Genomic DNA, 21,206 nt, shown 5'->3' with positions numbered 1-21,206 from the left:
CATTTTGTATATATATTGGATTCGGAAACTTCATAAGAATCCTTACTAACAAAGATACATTGCAGGTTCCTGTAAATGTTCAACCAAGCCCCTTTCGTTACTTTTCACTAAAATATTGACAGTAGTGAAGGAAAAACTTCAAGAGTACTGTGCACAATATATATAAGAAGTGGTGTAAATCAGATGTGGACTCTTAACCAGAAGTCTCTGTCGAGACTGAAGCTCTACTGGTTTGTACTTAAAGCAATGAAGAGAAAAGCTCTCAAGCAGTTGTGAATTGAATCTTTACCACAGCAATAAAATGAATAACGATCCTTGATCAAGTCTCTTTATGTTCTTAGTGTAGTCTACTTGCATGCCACATTATATTATAATAATCAAACTGTATTTGGAGTAGCATTTTGAGATTTATATTTAACAGAAATTTCTATTTTTAGTAACAAGAGTAATAATGTTCATCAAAGTCAAAAACTGATATAAAGAATTGTGAATCTTAGTGTAGTCTACTTTTGTACCAAGTTATATTGAAATCAGACCAACACTGTAGGAGGAGTAGCATTTAGAAAGAATTTCACAGAAATTTCTATTTTTAGCAACCACGGCAACATCGTTCATCGAAATCAAAAACCGATACACAGAATTATGTATCTTAGTGTAGTCTACTTGTGTGCCAAGTTATATCAAAATCAGACCAAAACTGTAGGAGGAGTAGCATTTTGAAAGAATTTCACAGACATTTCTATTTTAAGCAACCACGGCAACATCGTTCATCGAAATCAAAAACCGATACACAGAATTATGTATCGTAGTGTAGTCTACTTGTGTGCCAAGTTATATCAAAATCAGACCAAAACTGTAGGAAATGTAGCATTTTGAAATAATTTCCCAGACATTTCTATTTTTAGCAACCACGGCAACATCGTTCATCGAAATAAAAAAACCGATACACAGAATTGTGTATCTTAGTGTAGTCTACTTGTGTGCCAAGTTATATTGAAATCAGACCAAAACTGTAGGAAATGTAGCATTTTGAAAAATTGTTTACAGACAGACAGACAGACGGACGGACGACGGACGCATTACTATCGCATAAGCTCTTCTGGTCTCTGACCAGTAGAGCTAAAAATTCTTAAGAACTTTTGGACAATTTGAAATCACAAGACTTTACATATACATTGGTGAAAAAAATTCTGAAAAAATTCACCTGTACCTTCTCATTTAATTTCGACAGACCACTTTAGTACATTATGTATTTTTAAATATTTTAATGCTATAAATGAATGTTATTTCATCTTTACTATTCGATATTTCACATAATTACAGAAAGCCGTTCATATGGATGTAGAAAATGTACATGATCGGCAATAACAAATGGGGCAACTTAGCAGCTGACAGCACCATGAACGTCACAATTCAGTTGTCTGTTTGTCGTAATGAAAAACCAATGGATCTATATATACTGTAATAATTCATTTATACATAATATAAAATAACATGAACTTTCCCTTCTTTTGGTAGGGAAGATACTCCTGATCAACAAGACTTAGGCTCAATTTAGTACATCTATACAATTTTACAACTTGGATTTAATTCTACAAGTGGTAATCCTACTTATACATATACTTCTCTTTCTAAGGAAGAAATTCTTCAAAATCATCTGTCAGTTTTGAATACTTTTAATATTCCACAGAGCCAAAATGAATTTGAACTACCTTATATATATTGGATTCCGAAACTTCATAAGAATCCTTACAAACAAAGATACATTGCAGGTTCCAGTAAATGTTCAACCAAGCCTCTTTCGTTACTTCTCACTAAAATATTGACAGTAGTGAAGGAAAAACTTCAAGAGTACTGTACAACTATATATTCAAGAAGTGGTGTAAATCAGATGTGGATACTTAAAAATTCTAAAGAACTTTTGGACAATTTGACATCACAAGACTTTACAAAAATCAACAGTATAAAAACTTACGACTTTTCAACTTTATACACAACAATTCCCCACGACAAATTAAAATCCAGGCTTTTTGATATCATTGACAGCTGCTTCTTCAACAAAAATGGAACTCGTAAGTTTACTTATCTCGTCATCGGTCATTTGAAAAATTATTTTGTTAAAACAGATTCTGATTGCACACATAAATACTCTGAAGTTGACATTAAGAAGATGCTTGAGTTTCTGATTGACAATATCTATGTGGTTTTTGGAGACCAGGTATTCCAACAATCTATTGGAATTCCCATGGGTACAAATTGCGCTCCGTTATTAGCAGACTTATTTTTATATTCATATGAAGCAGAATTTATGCAAAATCTTTTGCGTGAAAAGAAGAAAACACTTGCTGTGGCCTTCAACTCGACATTTAGATATATCGACGACGTATTGTCAATTAATAATGATAATTTCCATTCCTACGTCGACACGATATATCCTGGTGAGCTTGAGATAAAAGATACCACAGAGTCCGACACTTCTGCTTCATACTTGGATATTTTACTTGAAAAAGACACTAATGGTAATCTAACAACCAAGCTATATGATAAACGTGATGACTTTAACTTTTCTATCGTCAACTTCCCTTACTTATGCAGCAATATACCTTCATCACCTGCATACGGAGTATTTATACCTCAGTTGATTCGATACGCAAGAGCATGCTCTACGTATGAACAATTTCTTAAACGAGGTAAATTATTGACAAGCAAGTTGATGAAACAAGAATATCAACAGTCTCGTTTAAAGTCATCATTTCGTAAATTCTATGGTCGATACAATGACCTTGTCAGCAAATACAATTTATCATTGAATGAAATGCTGACTGACGTTTTTCATACCAGTTGTTAGTCCATTATTTATACACTGAATTGACAACGGATTTTTTCCATTATTTCCTGATTATAACAACGAGCACACGGCGGGTGTGACCGGTCGGCAGGGAATGCTAACTCCTCCATGGCACCTGATCCCACCTCTGATGTTTCGGAGGTCCGTGTTTGCTCTGCTCTTATTTTGTATATTTGTTTAATGGACGTTGAGATTGAATACTGTTCGTTATTTCCATATCCTTCTGAAATGCAAGTCTGCAAATTAAGAAACTTTTAATTTTTCTGCAACACTAAAAATAATGATAGGTGTACCCACTATATAGTAATCCGGATGTCCATCCGTCTGTTACACTTTAATTGAGGTACCAATCTCTTACACCCAACTCTTCTCATAACCCTGAATGAAATTTACATACTAGAATTTTGGGTTTCTCACTGGGAAACATGGACACGGTTATCATAATCATATGGGAGGCGGGGATATCATATAATGATCTCATTGCTCACAGTATCTCTAGTTTTTCATGCTGATCTTTAAATTAAGCTAGAAATGGGATAATGCCTCTACGTGTAGCTTTTGTCAGCAATTAAAATAGCAATGACGAAGTTTTATAACTAACCAATCTTTAAATATTAGCTTTATATATTAAAACTTCCAGAATATTGTCGACTCAGATAATGTCTAGGAAAAGAGCAATGGTCAGGAGAGCTCAACTTCCCCTACTTATAATGATGATGACGATTATATAATGACCAATTCTCCAAATGACCAGCCATGGTTTCCATTGTCTCCTACTTGCAGATGTACATATCAACGCAGCATACAATAATAGGTACCTCAGAGAAAAGAGACAGAGAAAGAGGCTGAGATTCACTATGTAAAATTATCCATAACTTATGGGAATATTTTCTAGAGTGATGAAACAAATTCATCTGGTTTAAGAAAGAAAATGGAATAGAGATGCCATCCTTCTCTTCAGTAAGAAACTTTTGTATAAGTGGTAATATGACACCTGAAAGTATGTTATCTCGTGCAGGTATAATGGACTTAAACACTTTATATATAAGGTCGACACCATGACAAACAATGAATGGAAAAGATCTCACATGTGGTAAACCATACGTCAGACTAGATATAAATTTCATAGTATATATTTTATGCCCCCTTCAAAGAAGATAGGGCATACTGCTTTGCTGCTGTCGGTATACTTAGTTTCTGTTCATTTTTTCGCAGAGGTTGCACATAGGTTTTTGTGTTCGAGCCATGACGTAAAATAAAGTTGATTCATACATAAAAAGTGTAATCATTGACATTGTATAAAACATGGGGTATATGTATGATCTCACATGATTTGTAGTTGGGTATGATTTTTATCCAGCAATTAAGTTATATCCAACTACAAATCATGTGAGATACTTTTTATCCACCACTATCAATGATTACAATGTTTTTTATTTTATATAGGATATCACTTCTGTAAATCTGGCCATCTTTTTATTGGAATGTAATTGATTTAAAATCTATAATTAATAAATAATTGAAATAATCCGATATTTTAGGAAGAAAGTAGTGATGGTAATCCTTATTGGATAATAAAGCCAAATGCCTTGCTTGGCAAATGGCTTCATCACATCCGGACACTGCTGCCAGCCTGCTTAGGTACAGTAATTCAAAGGTAAAGAGCTAGGTTAAGTAATATATTTTACGCATTTAAATTTCAAGTTAATTACTTTTTACGATATTCACATAATTCTTTGAAGAGCTTTCATATTTTTAAGCAACATGCTCTTATAAAATTCTATGAAGTTAATGTTAAAATGCTATTAAATTAATCAGATTTATTGTTTGTCTCTTTTTCAAGATAAGAATTTAGTTAGTTGTCTGTCCTTCATTTGGTGGTCAGTGTTTCGGAAACTGAGACCACAACTATGTATATTAAAAAAAAACAAGCTTTACCTGTGTTAAAATAGTGAAAAATGACAAACATTTACAAATGTATAGAAGTAATAAAGAAATAAGGTGTCAATTTAAAACATCTATCGGGATGTAAATACGGTTGATCACAAGATTTAATTCCATAAAGCCCGGACTCTTAGGGCCTTATGATAAATTTAATCTCGAACCAACCCTTATTTATAGCCCGGTAGGTGTTTTGAAATGATACTTCATTACTTATATTTACATTTGTAACTTATTCAAACTTAAGATTTGCCTGATATTGACTTTCAATGTGTTAAACACGTCATTTTTCAAACCCAACGGCATGTATGTTATCCACTGAACGCGCGTCGACTCTTTAAGACGTCACAGAAAAATTACGTCGAACGTTTATCTATACGCACATCTATGACCTCTTGACCCTGTACCTGTATTTATACAGTTAAAGATACGCATTGCTTTCAGTAGTGTCATATAAAGGAAATATTTGCAAATGTAAATATGTGATTATAACCTTTTTTAAAATTCATTTTATCGATTTAAATATTCACTAGTCACTATTCTGGACTGCTTATTTTATGAACTGATTGTGATGTCACAAAGATGTCTGACAAGGAATTGAACAAATGAAATCTTAGCAGGATCTCTATAGAGATATCAAGATCTTTTAGCATGGTAGCCCAATCTGCCAAAAAGCCCAATTTTGGCACAAATTCTGATCAAGAGTCTTGCACTCCAGTAAAAACTTCAACCCCAAACACACCCCACTTTAATAGATGAACCCAACCATCATGAACATGTTTTGCTGCTCCACAGTATGTGTTTGGGGGGCCTATTACTATATCTATTGAAGATATTCTACGGACAGCAGAAGCTGTGAAGACAGTGAAGTTGACTTTAACCAGTGAAATTGAAGAAAATCATTAACTGGTTGAAGAAAATGTTAAAAAAGTAATAGCACCATTACAAAACAAAATCGAGTCTTGAGAAAGAAAACAACTATACTGAGAGTATTGCAGAAGCAATGCATGTCCCCTTCCGGGTTCCCCTTTTTTTCTTAAGGATGCAAAAGTTATGATCAAGGTAATGCTTGATGTAAAAATTAATCACAGGAGTATTATCACTTACAGAAAATTTCAGTATCTTAAAAGGTATGTATAAAGTGTCTACATCAGACACGCATAGAAACTTGCTTGCTTTATTTTTTTTCTTCATAACTTTTCATATGACAATAATCAAATCAAATTTGTTTTATAAATCGTTCTTAATTGCTATTTTCCGGCAACCTTTGAATACCGTTTGTGACCAATTTTTCATGGGTGTCTTTTCCAACAGGAAAGTCAAAGTGATTAATAGATGTCACAGCACAGAACAAATTTTGTAAATGTTCAAATCCTTAAAATGGTGTTTACAGGGCAATGCACTTTTAACTTTTCTAAATGTATTCCTACATGCCCTTAACCTAAAAAAATAATCCACATCAAGACGAAAATTTGATTCATTTTTTCGACGTCTTTATCTCGCTTTTTATTATATACCTAATGTGTATCACCCAATTTTACTGTTGAATTTACGCTATCACATGACTTCGTGATCCGATTTTCCGATTATATATATACAAAAAAGGACAGGGAAACAACGTCAGGCCGAATTTACACATGGTCAATCTCGGAAATATTTCGTATTCCATAGAAAAAAGAATGTAGCCAATTAAATTATAACTAGAAATCAAATTACAATAAATAATTTTTAATAAAACAGAAACGTCGTTACTTTTTATAGGGTTAAGTTGAGTAATACTAACTCGATATACCGTTGTGCGAGTCGATGTACTTTAAGTCGTCCACTAAATCGAGGCAAAATTCGCATATTTTCTCAAGTTTTGAAGTCTTACCGGAGATGGAAAACACAAAGTAAGGATCCAGCGTTCACGAAAATCATCTTTTTCTTTTGTTAATTGCAATTTAATGGTACAACATCTCCGATTTGAATAAATACGGTAGCTTTTTTCGTTCACAGAGAGGCTCGAGCCCAGAACAGACGACATTTTGGAAAAAACCCATAATTGGTAAAAGGTGGAGCGTGATTGGTTAGATCTGTTCTAGAAAAGCACCATTGACCAATCACATCTCGCGTTAAATATTGGATGCAATGTTTAGCGAATTAAGTGGACGACTTAAACTACATCACTTGCATGACAGGATATCGGATCTGCAAAACACGACTTACACGATTCCTAAATGACCGCGATGGTATTTTTATTAAAGAGTGATTATTACTGAATGATCCAAGACGTTATTTCACTAGCAGCAAGGTATTTTATTGAAAACACGAGTCATTTCCGAGATCGACCCGTGTAAATTCGAGCTGACGTTGTTTCCCTTTCTCTTTTTGAATTCATAGAGTGATTACGTAAAATCAAATACAGTATGTCACAGGCCCCTGTGCGTTAGATCTGCGCGTCTCGTTAGATCTGATGGTCAACTCGACGTGATACGACCCTTCGGATCACGTTGCTGATATAATAATATATATTTAAATAACATTTTTGCATAAGTTTTCCTATTATATCACAAATGTAATAAGTTACGCTATAAACCCTGAAAAATGCCGAGTCACACCGGAAACAGTTATGTCAACCCTCGCCGGAAACAGTTATGTCACTATTTCGATCACCTTCGCTTGTTTTTACGTTACGCATTTTTGCTCGGGTTCGAGATGTTATGACGTCGGTTGCTAAGCAAATGTAAACAACGGAGCATTATTCTTAACGTCAAGAAAGCATTTCTGGGTTATTTGTGAAAATTTCAACGATTTTAAATGATTTTATTTTTTTTTAATTTTAAAAATGTCATATAACATATACCACAGGGCTTCTCGGGCGACTATACCAGAATATTTGCCCCGAGGTGACAGGAAAGCCCTGGAGTGTTATGTCAAGCCCTCTGCCTTTCGGCATCGGGTGACATAACACTCCAGGGCTTTCCTGTCACCTCGGGGCAAATATTCTGGTATGTCACCCTCGAAGCCATGTAATATATGTATAATATATTAACCATGTTAACCTTTGGATTTCAGCACGAAATTGATCTTGTATCACAAACAACTTCCAATATCCAATATCAGGAAGTTATTGTACAGAAAAAGTTCTAAACTGTACGATAACTTCTTACCAAATCTCAGGAAGCCCCATCTCCTTTTTAAAAAAATTATTACTTCTTGTATCATTATTCATTAAACTTAACATCGTTTCCTAAAACGCAGCACAGTTAAGGTTACAAAAAGGGAGCGGAGCAGAATTTGTACGGGAATACTTAACTATGACATCACACAAAATACGAGCTAATACGTCATACAACAATTCTTTAAAATACCACAAAATGAGGTAGTTTGCTAATTTAACCTGTAAGAAATCATCAAACTACATCAACAACATCAACACTTACTGCAGCATGCTGTTTTGTCGTTACTTAAATCTCAAATAACAAGTTTTAACAGGTGATCTCAATACATTGGTCAATGTGACGTCATTTCGTAAAACGTGACGTAGTTTGTATGCAGTGAGAAACAGATCAAGTCTACGATTAAAAAAAAAATTATATACAGATAATCTATAGGCCAACAACTTCGATTTAATGTCTTCTTCACGATTCTATTAATTTATTTTTAGCTCTACTGGTCAGAGACCAGAAGAGCTTATGCGATAGTAATGCGTCCGTCGTCCGTCTGTCTGTTAATTTTCCAAAATGCTACTCCTCCTACAGTTTTGGTCTGATTTCAATATAACCTGGCATACAAGTAGACTAAACTAAGATACATATTGATAATTCTGTCTATCGGTTTTTGGTTTCGATGAATGGTGTTGCCGTGGTTACTAAAAATGGAAATTTCTTTGAAATTCTTTCAAAATGCTACTCCTCCTACAGTTTTGGTCTGATTTCAATATAACTTGACACATAAGTACACTAAGATACACAATTCTGTATATCAGTTTTTGACTTTGGTTACTAAAAATAGAAATTTCTGTTATGCTACTCCAAATACAGTTTAAGTCTGATTTTAATATAATGTGGCATGCAAGTAGACTACACTAAGAACATAAAGAGACTTAATCAAGGATGATTATTTTTTTATTGCTGTGGTAATGTTTCAATTCCCAACTGCTTAAGAACTTTTCTCTTCCTTTGCTATAAGTACAAACCAGTAGAGCTTCAGTCTCGATATAGACTTCTGGTTTGTATATGTACACATGAAGTAAATCGATCTAGTGCAAGGTCAAACACTCTATGAATCATGGTAAGATTTTTAGCCAGGCCTATTGCTCAAAGAGCGATTGACGGCTTATGTGATCCTGTTCAAGGCAAGATGTTAACCCAATAGTCGCCATTTTAAAGTAACGTGCAAAAATATACTTCTTACTCTCAACCGCTTTTGAGATTATACAAACGCTAAATAAAGCAACAACCAGAAGTCTCTGTCGAGACTGTAGCTCTACTGGTTTACACTTGAAACGAAGGAAGCGAAAAGTAGCAGTTGGGACTTGAAACTTTAAAATAGCAATAATAGATAAAATGGTCCTTGCCGCTTATCAAAATAGTCTACATGTGTGCCAAGTTATATTGAAATATGACAAAAACTGTAGGAGGAGTAGCATTTTGAAAGATTTTCATGGAAATTTCTATTTTTAGAAACCATGGCAACACCATTCATCGAAATCAAAAAATCGATGCAAAGAATTATGCATCTTAGTGTAGTCTACTTGTGTGCCAATTTATAAAGAAATCGGACAAAAACTGTAGGAGGAGTAGGATTTTGAATTCAAAGCATTTCGCAAAAATTTCGATTTTTAGTAACCATGGCAACACCATTCATCGAAATCGAAAACCAACGCACAGAATTATGAATCTTAGTGTAGTCTACTTGTGTGCCAAGTTATATTGAAATCAAACCAAATCTGTAGGAGGAGTAGCATTTTGAATGAATTTCACAGAAATTTCTATTTTTAGTAACAATTGCAACACCGTTCATCAAAATTCCAAACCGATGCACAGAATTATGTATCTTAGTGTAGTCTACTTGTGTGCTCAGTTATACTGAAATCGAACCAAAACTGTAAGAGGAGAAGCATTTTGAAAGAATTTCACAGAAATTTCTATTTTTAGTAACCATGGCAACACCGTTCATCAAAATCAAAAACCAATGCACGGAATTATGTATCTTAAAGTAGTCTACTTGTGTGCCAAGTTATATTGAAATCAAACCAAAAGTGTAGGAGGAGTAGCATTTTGAAAGAATTTCACAGAATTTTCTATTTTTAGTAACCATGGCAACACCGTTTATCGAAATCCAAAACCGATGCACAGAATCATGTATCTTAGTGTAGTCTACTTGTATGCCAAGTTATATTGAAATCGAACCAAAACTGTAGGAGGAGTAGCATTTTGAAAGAATTTCACAGAAATTTCTATTTTGAGTAACTATGGCAACACCGTTCATCGAAATCCAAAACCGATGCACAGAATTATGTATCTTAGTGTGGTCTACTCGGAACAAAAATGTAGGAGGAGTAGCATTTTGAAAAATTGTTTACAGACAGACAGACAGACGGACGGACGACGGACGCATTACTATCGCATAAGCTCTTCTGGTCTCTGACCAGTAGAGCTAAAAATACCAGAAGTCTCTGTCGAGACTGTAGCTCTACTGGTTTATACTTAAAACAAAGGAAGAGAAAAGTAGCAGTTGGGACTTGAGACTTTAAATCAGCAATAAATAGAAAAATGATCCTTGCCACTCATCAAAATAAAAACCAATGCACAGAATTATGTATCTTAGTATAGTCTACTTGTGTGCCAAGTTGTACTGAAATCAGACCAAAACTGCAGGAGGAGTAGCATTTTGAAAGAATTTCACAGAAATTTCTATTTTTAGTAACCATGGCAACATTGCTCATTGAAATCAAAAACTGATGCACAGAATTATGTATCTTAGTGTAGTCTACTTGTATGCCAAGTAATATTGAAATCAGACCAAAACTGTAGGAGTAGCATTTTGAAAGAATTTCACAGAAATTTCTATTTTTAGTAACCACGGCAACACCGTTTATCGAAATCAAAAACCAATGCACAGAATTATGTATCTTAGTGTAGTCTACTTGTTTGCCAAGTTATACTGAAATCGGACCAAATCTGTAGGAGGAGTAGCATTTTAAAAGAATTTCAAAGAAATTTCTATTTTTAGTAACCAATGCAACACCGTTCATCGAAATCAAAAACCGATGCACAGAATTATGTATCTTAGTGTAGTCTACTTGTGTACCAAGTTATAATGAAATTGGACCAAAACTGTAGGAGGAGTAGCATTTTGAAAGAATTTCACAGAAATTTCTATTTTTAGTAACCAAGGCAACACCGTTTATCGAAATCAAAAACCGATGCACAGAATTATGTATCTTAGTGTAGTCTACTTGTGTGCCAAGTTATACTGAAATCGGACCAAATCTGTAGGAGGAGTAGCATTTTGAAAGAATTTCACAGAAATTTCTATTTTGAGTAACTATGGCAACACCGTTCATCGAAATCAAAAACCGATGCACAGAATTATGTATTTTAGTGTAGTCTACTTGTGTGCCAAGTAATATTGAAATTGGACCAAAACTGTAGGAGGAGTAGCATTTTGAAAGAATTTCAAAGAAATTTCTATTTTTAGTAACCACGGCAACACCGTTCATCGAAATCAAAAACCGATGCACAGAATTATGTATCTTAGTGTAGTCTACTTTTGTGCCAAGTAATATTGAAATCAGACCAAAACTGTAGGAGGAGTAGCATTTTGAAAGAATTTCACAGAAATTTCTATTTTTAGTAACTACGGCAACACCGTTCATCGAAATCAAAAACCGATGCACAAAATTATGTATCTAAGTGTAGTCTACTTGTGTGCCAAGTTATACTGAAATCGGATCAAAACTGTAGGAGGAGTAGCATTTTGAAAAATTGTTTACAGACAGACAGACAGACGGACAGACAGACAGACAGACAGACGGACGACGGATGCATTACTATCGCATAAGCTTTTTTGGTCTCTGACCAGTAGAGCTAAAAACGAAGTTTTATCTATATAAAATAAACACCAGGTACCAGATTAATTCTGATTCTGACAAAATCGGACCGTGGTATTAGGATTGAAAAACTCACTGTCAGTGTCTTATCATTTATATTGATAGTTTTAAAATATTTTTTAAATCAGAATATTAACGTGCTTCATGTAAGAAACCCATTCTACTCTGTAAATGAGCCCGGCCATCTGTACTTCTGAGTACTTTGATTACAATTCATCTCTAGAACTTTTTAGGTATGTAACAAGTGATGTGTTCCAGATGAAATCTTAAAAATAATTTAATTACGTATATCAATACTTCATTTCGTTAAACAGCAAAAAATACAGCACTTGGTCATACAATGAAATTGCAGAACGAATTTAGATAGAATCGCAGCACTTTTCAGAAACTACAATGCATGTGGAAAATAGTTATAGAAAAACATTGTATGTTGAAGATTTTGAACTGCCATCCCCAAATACACCTTTCTCCCACACGCTTTCCTCATCCTGCGGCAGAATGGGATCAGCTTGCTTAATCGCCGTCCCAACCCCGCGCTTCAAAAGGTCTTTCATTTTGCTATCAAGAATTTTCTGGAATTCATTAAATCTTGGGTCAATATCAACAGATTAAAAACCACCATCCCATCATGCGTTTGACCTGCTAAACCTCAACCAAGGAGACAAAGAAACGGTAAATGAATTTATCCACCATGTGTCTGAGAAAGCCACTGATCTAAAGGTTGACTCTCAGAATTTAATGGGCAAAATAATGAGTGAATTCAAACCAAAAATACGAGCCCACCTCATTAGGCAAAATCCAAAAGCAATGGGAATCTATGCAGCCAAGCCTGTTTAGCTGAACTTGCACAAAGTTTGGAGCCAGAAGGAGTGCAGAATGCAACCATTGCAAACCTGTGTGCTGCAGGTAACACAGAAGAGAGAATGAAATCCCTAGAAACCTCAAGAGTTAATGTGGTGAACAGTCAAAACTATTCGGACAATCGATCGCAACCTAGGTATCGGGATTCGACACAAACTCATATGTACCCCCAGATGCCCCCACACAGATTGTCCGATTGTTATGGTATCGATTCTCAACAAACCTCACGACGATGCAAACGATGCGTTGAGTCTTGTGATTCTTTTTACAATTGTAGATCCAGATATCAAATTTGTTTAAACTGTAATAGACCAAATCATTTATGGATGTGCTGTTGTAGGCTAGGTAATGATCTAAAATCAGGCAGAGTTACTCAAGTTGTTATTCAAAAATGGATGAACCAAACAAATAATTCAGCATAGGAATTCGCAAATTCTTTATAGTCATCTAAAGAAAGACACAATGATGAAAGTCCTACTATCAATCTCGTCACTCACATGTCAAAAAACAAAATTAGTGTCAAATGTCTTAGGTCAAAAGACTAATGCTATGGTAGATTCTGGTGCTGCAGTTACAATTCTTAGCAAACAATTTTTTGAGAAAACTGGATATTATGGTTCAGCATTACAGAAAACCAACTGTAGTAGGTGCTAGTGGTAGAAAATTACATGTATAATTACTGGGTTAGCAAGATTGTCTAAGCCAATCACAGTGCCCCAAAGGCCAGAAATGAATGTCCTAGTCAAAGTGTCATGTCAAAAACACAATTCTGAAGTATTTCTTGAGCGCACGACAATTTGCTTTCAAAAGGGTTAATTGCTACAAAATGTTACGTAAAAATCAAAGGTTGCAAAACAGTGTTAAGAATCATGAACCCCAGATTCGAAGATGTGTATTTGCCCCACAACTTAATTGTAAATCACAATGAAGACTTTGTCGTTTTTGTGGTGAAATGAAAGGAAGATGAAGAAATCATTTAAAACCCAAACACAAAACAGAAGAAAAAATTTTTAAAAAATGCTGTTTCATTACCAAAGCACTTGAGAAACAGAGCATTTGCAGGGATGAAGAAAGATGGTATTTTTAGGGAAAAACAGTTAATTAACATGAACAACTATCATTCTTCCCAAGGGAAATACGACAATGAAAAGAAAACCTTATGTCAAGTGAAAATATCGACCCAAGAGATATTGACATGGACAATCTCATACGGAACATTGTAATATAATTTTTTTTGAACAAGTCATAACCTTTAGTCTACCTTGCAATTTACAAGTTACACGCACCAATGACCACAGCAGGTATTATGTGGATTTTTATAAGGGCTGGGTATTGGCCCAAGATTTCGTATTGCGATATTTTAAACTTGTATTGCAAAATTTTCAATGTAATTAAAATTGCATTTTCTTACTATATTTACTTTAATTTACATGCAGAATGTACATAACTATATAAAAAATAACCAAAACGAAAAAAAAAAAATCTTGTTGATTTCATGTTGAATTTATGCTCTGAAATGTTCCCACAAAACAACTTCTGACTAACTGTTTGGCTTAATAACAAACTTTCATTAGTCCATTTTTATATCTAATGACAAAATTCCTTAACCTAAGCATATTGCCAATATATCGATATTACAAAATCGTATTGCGATACGATACTTTTTGTCATTGTATTGCAATATATTGAAATATCAATATTATTGCCCAGCCCTAATTTTTATAAAACAATTTCTATATAGCGAGTTCATCTTCATTCTGCCAGATGAAACCGATAATGAAGAAGATGAAACAGTCTCACCACAACCGTCCATTCTTGATAAGAAGAGGACGTAGCGTCGATTTTTAAAGTGGGAGACGTATATAGTTTATATATTATTATTTTTTAAACTATTAACAAGTTGCGAGAAATATGCAGGCCGTTGCTCTCTTTAAAGATAAAGTTTATAATCATATTAAATTCACAAAAGCCACTTATTGTGTGTAAAATATCATTCACCATTGCAATAAGATACTGTTTTGTATTTACACAGGAAAAGAAAATATTTCCCCTTCAACAAACGGTGACACTCTCTTCCTGCTAAGGAAGCAACATTTGCAAAACCTAACATCTTCTAAACGGTTAATATTTCTGTAAATATGAGGTCAGTTTTTAATTTGGTTTGAGGATTTAACAATATAAAATGTAAAATATGTTTCTTCATTACAAGAATTTACTTTGTTGTACAGAGGAAAAGAAAATATTTTCCCTCAAACAAACTGTAAAAACTCTCCACCTGCTAAGGCATCAACATCTTCAACCCCATACATATTCAAGGCAGTTGATCTTTCTGAAGATATGAGGTCAGTTTTTGAACTTGGTTTGTACATTTAACAATACATGTATAAAATTTTATATATGTTTCATTGTTGTTATCAATTTACTTTGTTGTATTTACAGAGGAAAGAAAAATACTTCCCCTTTAAATTGTGACAACTCTTTGCTGGACTGGAGCTTTAGTTCAAACCTAGATCAAGATGATTCATGTTTAATGAATCCAACAAATAGATACCCTTCAAGTGAGCCAACCCTTAGCCAAATTAACACCTATTCTGAGTCTTTTTTGAGTATGAACGTTGTAAGCAGACTAGCTACCGTTTATGGTGAAGCACCTATGCAGACCTGCCTACCCTTCCGCTTTTGGCGTAATTCTTCTGCTTTTTACCACAGAATAACGCTATTACGCCACTTATATTAATATTACGCTTTTGATATTTTGGTTTAAAATCCATTGTGAACGTCTAAATGTAGAGTCAAAGTACGACCCGCTGAAATGAATGAGAAGTTTTAAGTAAAAGGTAAAAGTAACTAGAAAACTGACCAGTCAGCAAGGGCCCCGCCATGGGGAAGAATTATAAGGGTGCAGCTTACGGAATGATTAAAAAATGTACGAAGAATAAGCAACAGCAACTGTATTCTTAAAATTTTAAGATAATTCCTGAATATTCAAAAACCTGAAAATAATATCCTTGTATTTACATTAGGCAATAAAGAAAAACTTTACATTGAATGTATGTTTACACAATTACGAAGCTTATCTTATATAAAATACCAGCCTTCAATGAATGCAAATATAACCTCAAACAAACAGCAGTTGCAGACAAAGATTTTCATAAATCTTAAAGTGACAGATAAAGAAAAGCTTACTAAATTTTCTGCAGCAGGCTAGATAATTAATCCCAAGGGATTAATTGTACCTCTCTAATCATTTTCTTCTAAAATTACAATAAGAACTTTTTCAGTATTAATGATAGAATGGGGTTTTGATACAACTACCTTAATAAAGTGCCACGCCACAGCATGATACGCCCGTCAAAAAATTACACAATTATCTTTAACAGTTTAGAGTGCAAGAAAATCATGTCAACCTTAATTCTAAGATTTCAATGATTTTTCCATTTTTTAAAAAAAATATTTCTTTATCCATCCCCTGTGCTGTATATATAGGCATAATTATAACAAATATTACATAACTGATAGATTTCTATACTATTTGTGTTAGACTTTGTTAAATGCCGGCCATCATAATAAACAATATCAAATTAGTCTTAACAACTTAATCTATGCCAAATCAATTTTGAAAAGAAAGGCTGGCCATCAAATGATATATGCTATAAACTGACCAGCAGTTCTTCTGTCTAATCCCCAAAGGATACAGATAAGGCAGCGCTTGATCAGATAGCCTTCCTACATTGAACTCATTAATTAATCTTTGACTGGATGCTTGTCTATTCATTACTCCCTTAATATTAATGGATCTGCACTTTTTATCCTAAAACACTTTTAAAACATATAAAATACTCCATGATTTCTTTTTAGATGTAATGCCAGACAAACTTTATATTTAATACATATGGACAAGTAGGCATGCTGATTCAACCCCACCCCAAAAAATAAGTTTTTAATTAATTAATATTATATAATATCAGATTATTAGTTTATTATGCAATATCAAATAAGTTTTAATTACTTTTCATCAAATTCATTTTAAAACTTAGGCTAGCCAACAAGAGCTATTTTTAAATGGCTGTCCATTTGCCCAATACCCGAGGGATATAGATAACAGCAATGCTCTACTAGTTATCTCCTCACTCTAAACTCATTAATTTCTCTCTAATTTGACAAGCAACTTTCTGCTATCAAAAATCTTCTTGACCAGTGCTTGATAATTATGCCCATGGGACAAACTGAATTCCTCTCATTAACATTGAAATTTGTTTAAGATTGCTGTAAAGTATATGATGAAAAAAATAAGTTTTTACTTGATTTAATACTTTTTAATAAAGATACAACTCTATTTTTTACATTTTTAGGATTATGAAATTTAAAATTTAAAAAACTTAGTTTTTTAAAAAATTTCACTAAAATTAAAGGTCACAGTGACCTTGAAATAGGTCGCGACACACCTTCTACCTAAGATGTATACTTTTGCCAAGTTTGATAGCTCTAGGTCTAATAGTTTTCTAGTTATGAGCCGGACAGGTTTTTTCCATATTTGGCCATAGCATCTTTATTAAAGGTCAGAGCGACCTACTTTTTGTGCGCGACACACCGTCTACCCAAGAAGTATCAGTTGACAAAGTTTGATAATCCTAGGCCTAATAGTATTGAAGTTATGAGCCGGACACGAATGGACAGACGGACAGACGGACAGACGGACGGACGGACATGAAGCCTATAACATAATACGTCCCGTCTTAAGACGGGCGTATAAAAATTAATAATATTCTTGAATTAACAAAGTAAAAAAAAAAATAAATCAAAAAATTATCTGTTTTTAGAGTTCAATGAAATCATAACTATTTAACAAAAATAAATAATAAAAATTTACATTTAAATCCACATCTCAGAGTGTTCATAGCATTCCAAATTGACTCAACTTCAAAACAAACTTCATATACGGTAATTCATCTCAATGTGACAGATAAAAATAATGCTCTGGATTTTCTTCAGGGAAAAGCTAATTAATCCCAAGGGACTCATAGCAGCATTCAGTTTACAATGGGAAAATCTTCAGCAGTAATCTCTCTTTGCCAATGCTTTCTTATATGAAGTAAAGGAATCTACCCCCACCACCCCAGCTCCAAACCAGGGGACATAGAGAAATCGAAAAAGAAAAGTTAATGCCAGCTTTGTTTAGTATTATCCAATTGTAGTTGTTTTGAAAGAAAATAAAGTATTATAGTAAAACAACAAACTAGGAAAACAAGATTGATTACGCTTTTACCTTTTACGCTTTAGATTTAAGATTGATTACGCTTTTACACATTGTAATTTAAGGAAACTATTTCCATAACATTGTGTACCTTCATCCGAGCCTTATTTTCTACTTATGCACTCTGCATATGAGTCAGTCATTTCGTCGAATTCTTGCTCTGTGACTTCTGACAGTGTTCACTGTTGCCCTTAAGTATGTTCATCGTAAAACTTGTCAATATTTCCGCAGATTTGATTCTTTTAATTTTTGCATGTTTTCCTTTGTTACTGCCGATGTGTTAAAGATGGGTTTGGAAACAAAGAACAGAAAGCAGTCAAGTAAACCATCATCTCCCCCAAGATCAAATAACTCGGAAAGCAGAGGGTGCGATTTAATAAAAAACGTGACGTTTTCATAAACCCTCTGTTTCCGGATACTAGGGTTGCCATATCTCCTTTCCCGCCACACATTTGCAGAGCAGTGAACATTCGCCCTCTCCTTTCGATAGATTTACATTTATTGATGTTAATAAACGGTGGCCCTCATCACTGGTAATCAAACCGTAGCTATTGTTGTCTGTCTGGTGCTTCTGTTAAACAGCAGTTGATGAGGTTTTTTTCAGAGAAGATTTCGATCAGGAAAGCCTTCACAATAGAAACCATGTCCCCAAAGGTGACGGATGATGAGGAAGAGACACGGAGGGTGTCGATCCCATTTCTGTGGGGATCTTCAAGGATGACACAAGAGGGATATAGACAAAGACTATCGAATAGCCCTGATAACCCAGTCGCGAAGACAGAAGGCGTCAGTACATCGAAGTTCAACCCAGGTCGTCAGGACACCTTCTCCCAAAGACGTGCCAAGCTGGGCCGTGTCCTCCTCTTACCATGCTTGATCTACGTGAATTTATTTCATATATTGTTAGATAACATTTTTGAAGAAGTTTTCCCATTATATCACAAATATAATATTTTTATCCATATGCCCCGAAAAACTGCCGAATCACGCCGGATACAGTTATGTTCCCCGGAAACAGTTATGTTGCCCTCCCGAACACAGTTATGTTCCCTCGCGTGCAATCATTCTGCATATTAATTACGTCGGGTTCGAAATTCACAGAGGCAGTTGCCAAGCAAATGTAAACAGTTCCGCGAAAGTTAAAAAGTCGAGACAACGTCTGCGATTTGTTTATTTGAATTCAGAGGAATTGGATAATTTAATTGGGGAGAAAAATTCTTTAAATACAACAAAGGTTATCAACACAAGTGTCAGCATACTGAAAACATTCTGCCATGAAACAGGACGGGATATTTCGGAATTATTCTCAACGTACATATGTGTGCATAGTGTTCAATAAATATGTTCGATGATCGATTTGGGTTCAATGCTTAAAAATGTTATATACCATATATTACATGGCTTAATTCTCGGGCAGCAATACCAGAATATTTGCCCCTCAGTGACAGAAAAGCCCAGGAGTGTTATGTCGCCCGATGCCGCAGGCAGAGGGCGACATAACACTCCAGGGCTTTCCTGTCACCTTGGGGCAAATATTCTGGTATGCTGCCCTCGAAGCCATGTAATATATGTATAATAATTTTATTTACGAAAAAATGTTCATTTTTAGAGATGTATATAAATATACCTACTTGTTCCTAGGCCTGAGACTTCAGAATTTTTTTTAATGCAATTTATTTATTTCACATATTATTATATTTTCATTTCTGAAAAAATGTTCATGTTTAGAGATGCATATATGTATGTGTAAAATATTTAAACTTATTGGATGGACTGTGTTCTAAAAACAACCAGATTTATCAAATTTTACCTTTGTTAAGATTCAAGGATATATAAATTTTTCTTTGTCTGTTTTTCTTTTTGATTGCATGTGTTTAATAAAACATCTTGTATATACTTGGAAACATTTATATAAATACTTATTTGAAAATAAATGGTCAAGCTAATGTATGTGAATGTTGTTAATTACATTAAATATTCTTTGATACTAGAGTGAATGTGTTGTGTTTTTTTTTATATTAAATTGAAAATTTAGGGGTAAAAAATGGTTGAGAAAATTTTTGGTATGCAACAGCAAATACAAGGTGAATTATATTTTTGGTTGAAAAGCTGGGCTAAATTATGTGGTCAATACTCTAGTTTCCGTTGCGGACACTTATGGTACACCATATGTATTTTACCTGTTAACGCATACTGAAACCTTTCGTATACCTCAAGTTTCTGTTGCGGAAACATATGGTATATCATATGTATTTCAACCTTATACGCATACTGAAACCTTACGTATACCTCAAGTTTCAGCAAGTTTCAGTTGCGGAATCAATTTGAATTCGTGGACACCTTTCGCACTGTGGAAAGTTGATGAAACACGAAGTTTCCGCACTGAAACTTTGCGTAAACTATTACATGTAGTAAGCTAAAGTTTCCGCAGCGTTTCAGAAGAGTTTCAGCCATGCGGAAACTGTTTTTTTCATCCAGTGACTAAAATAAACATGAAATAACATGAAAAATAAGTTTTTTCACAGTTTTGTTTGATTTGTACCAAGGAATCTATTTTATTCACTGGGATCAATGCTTATGCGCAGTAAAAAATTACGGATATGCAAAAGTTCAAGTTATCAGTACATCAAAATTTTAGGATCTTTTGAGATGTTATTTTTAGGAAAAAAGACATGGATATTATGTAACTATTTTAATCATTCCTAAGTGTATGCATGCAGAATATTCCAAAACATTTAACTCTGTTATACGTTTACAAGTGTCTAATTTACCACGAAATCAATCATTAACATTAGACATAAAATCCGCTTGCATACTCGCTATATCGAGGCAGAGTTTGCTATCCTTCGGAAGCAGCTATGTCGAGGCTCCGGAAATTTAACAATAAATACTTGTGTGTACCTGGAGAGGAAGTGAAATGATTCGGTGTCCCTGAACTTAGGACTGATTCATTTCCCCAACATCTTCGTCCAGGAGTTGTTGGATATAACCCTTACTGTGTGTTTTTTCACATGGGATGAAATGACATTATTTATTCTACAGGTCCTAGACACGTTTTAAGACTTAAGAACATTCGAGAAAGTCTTTTGAATGCTGAGGATAAGTGTGTGTACGTTGCCGAGGTGATGACAAGGGGAAATTTCGAGCGTTGCTCAGACATGACCGTCTCCAAGGCCCTTATTCGACAGAAAAAGAAAGATCAA

Source organism: Saccostrea cucullata, unplaced genomic scaffold, assembly GCF_032062105.1.
Source record: "Saccostrea cucullata isolate Sc308-1 unplaced genomic scaffold, CSIRO_AGI_Scuc_v1 ctg1497, whole genome shotgun sequence".
NCBI lineage: Eukaryota > Metazoa > Mollusca > Bivalvia > Ostreida > Ostreidae > Saccostrea > Saccostrea cuccullata.
This window is presented reverse-complemented; position numbering follows the sequence as displayed.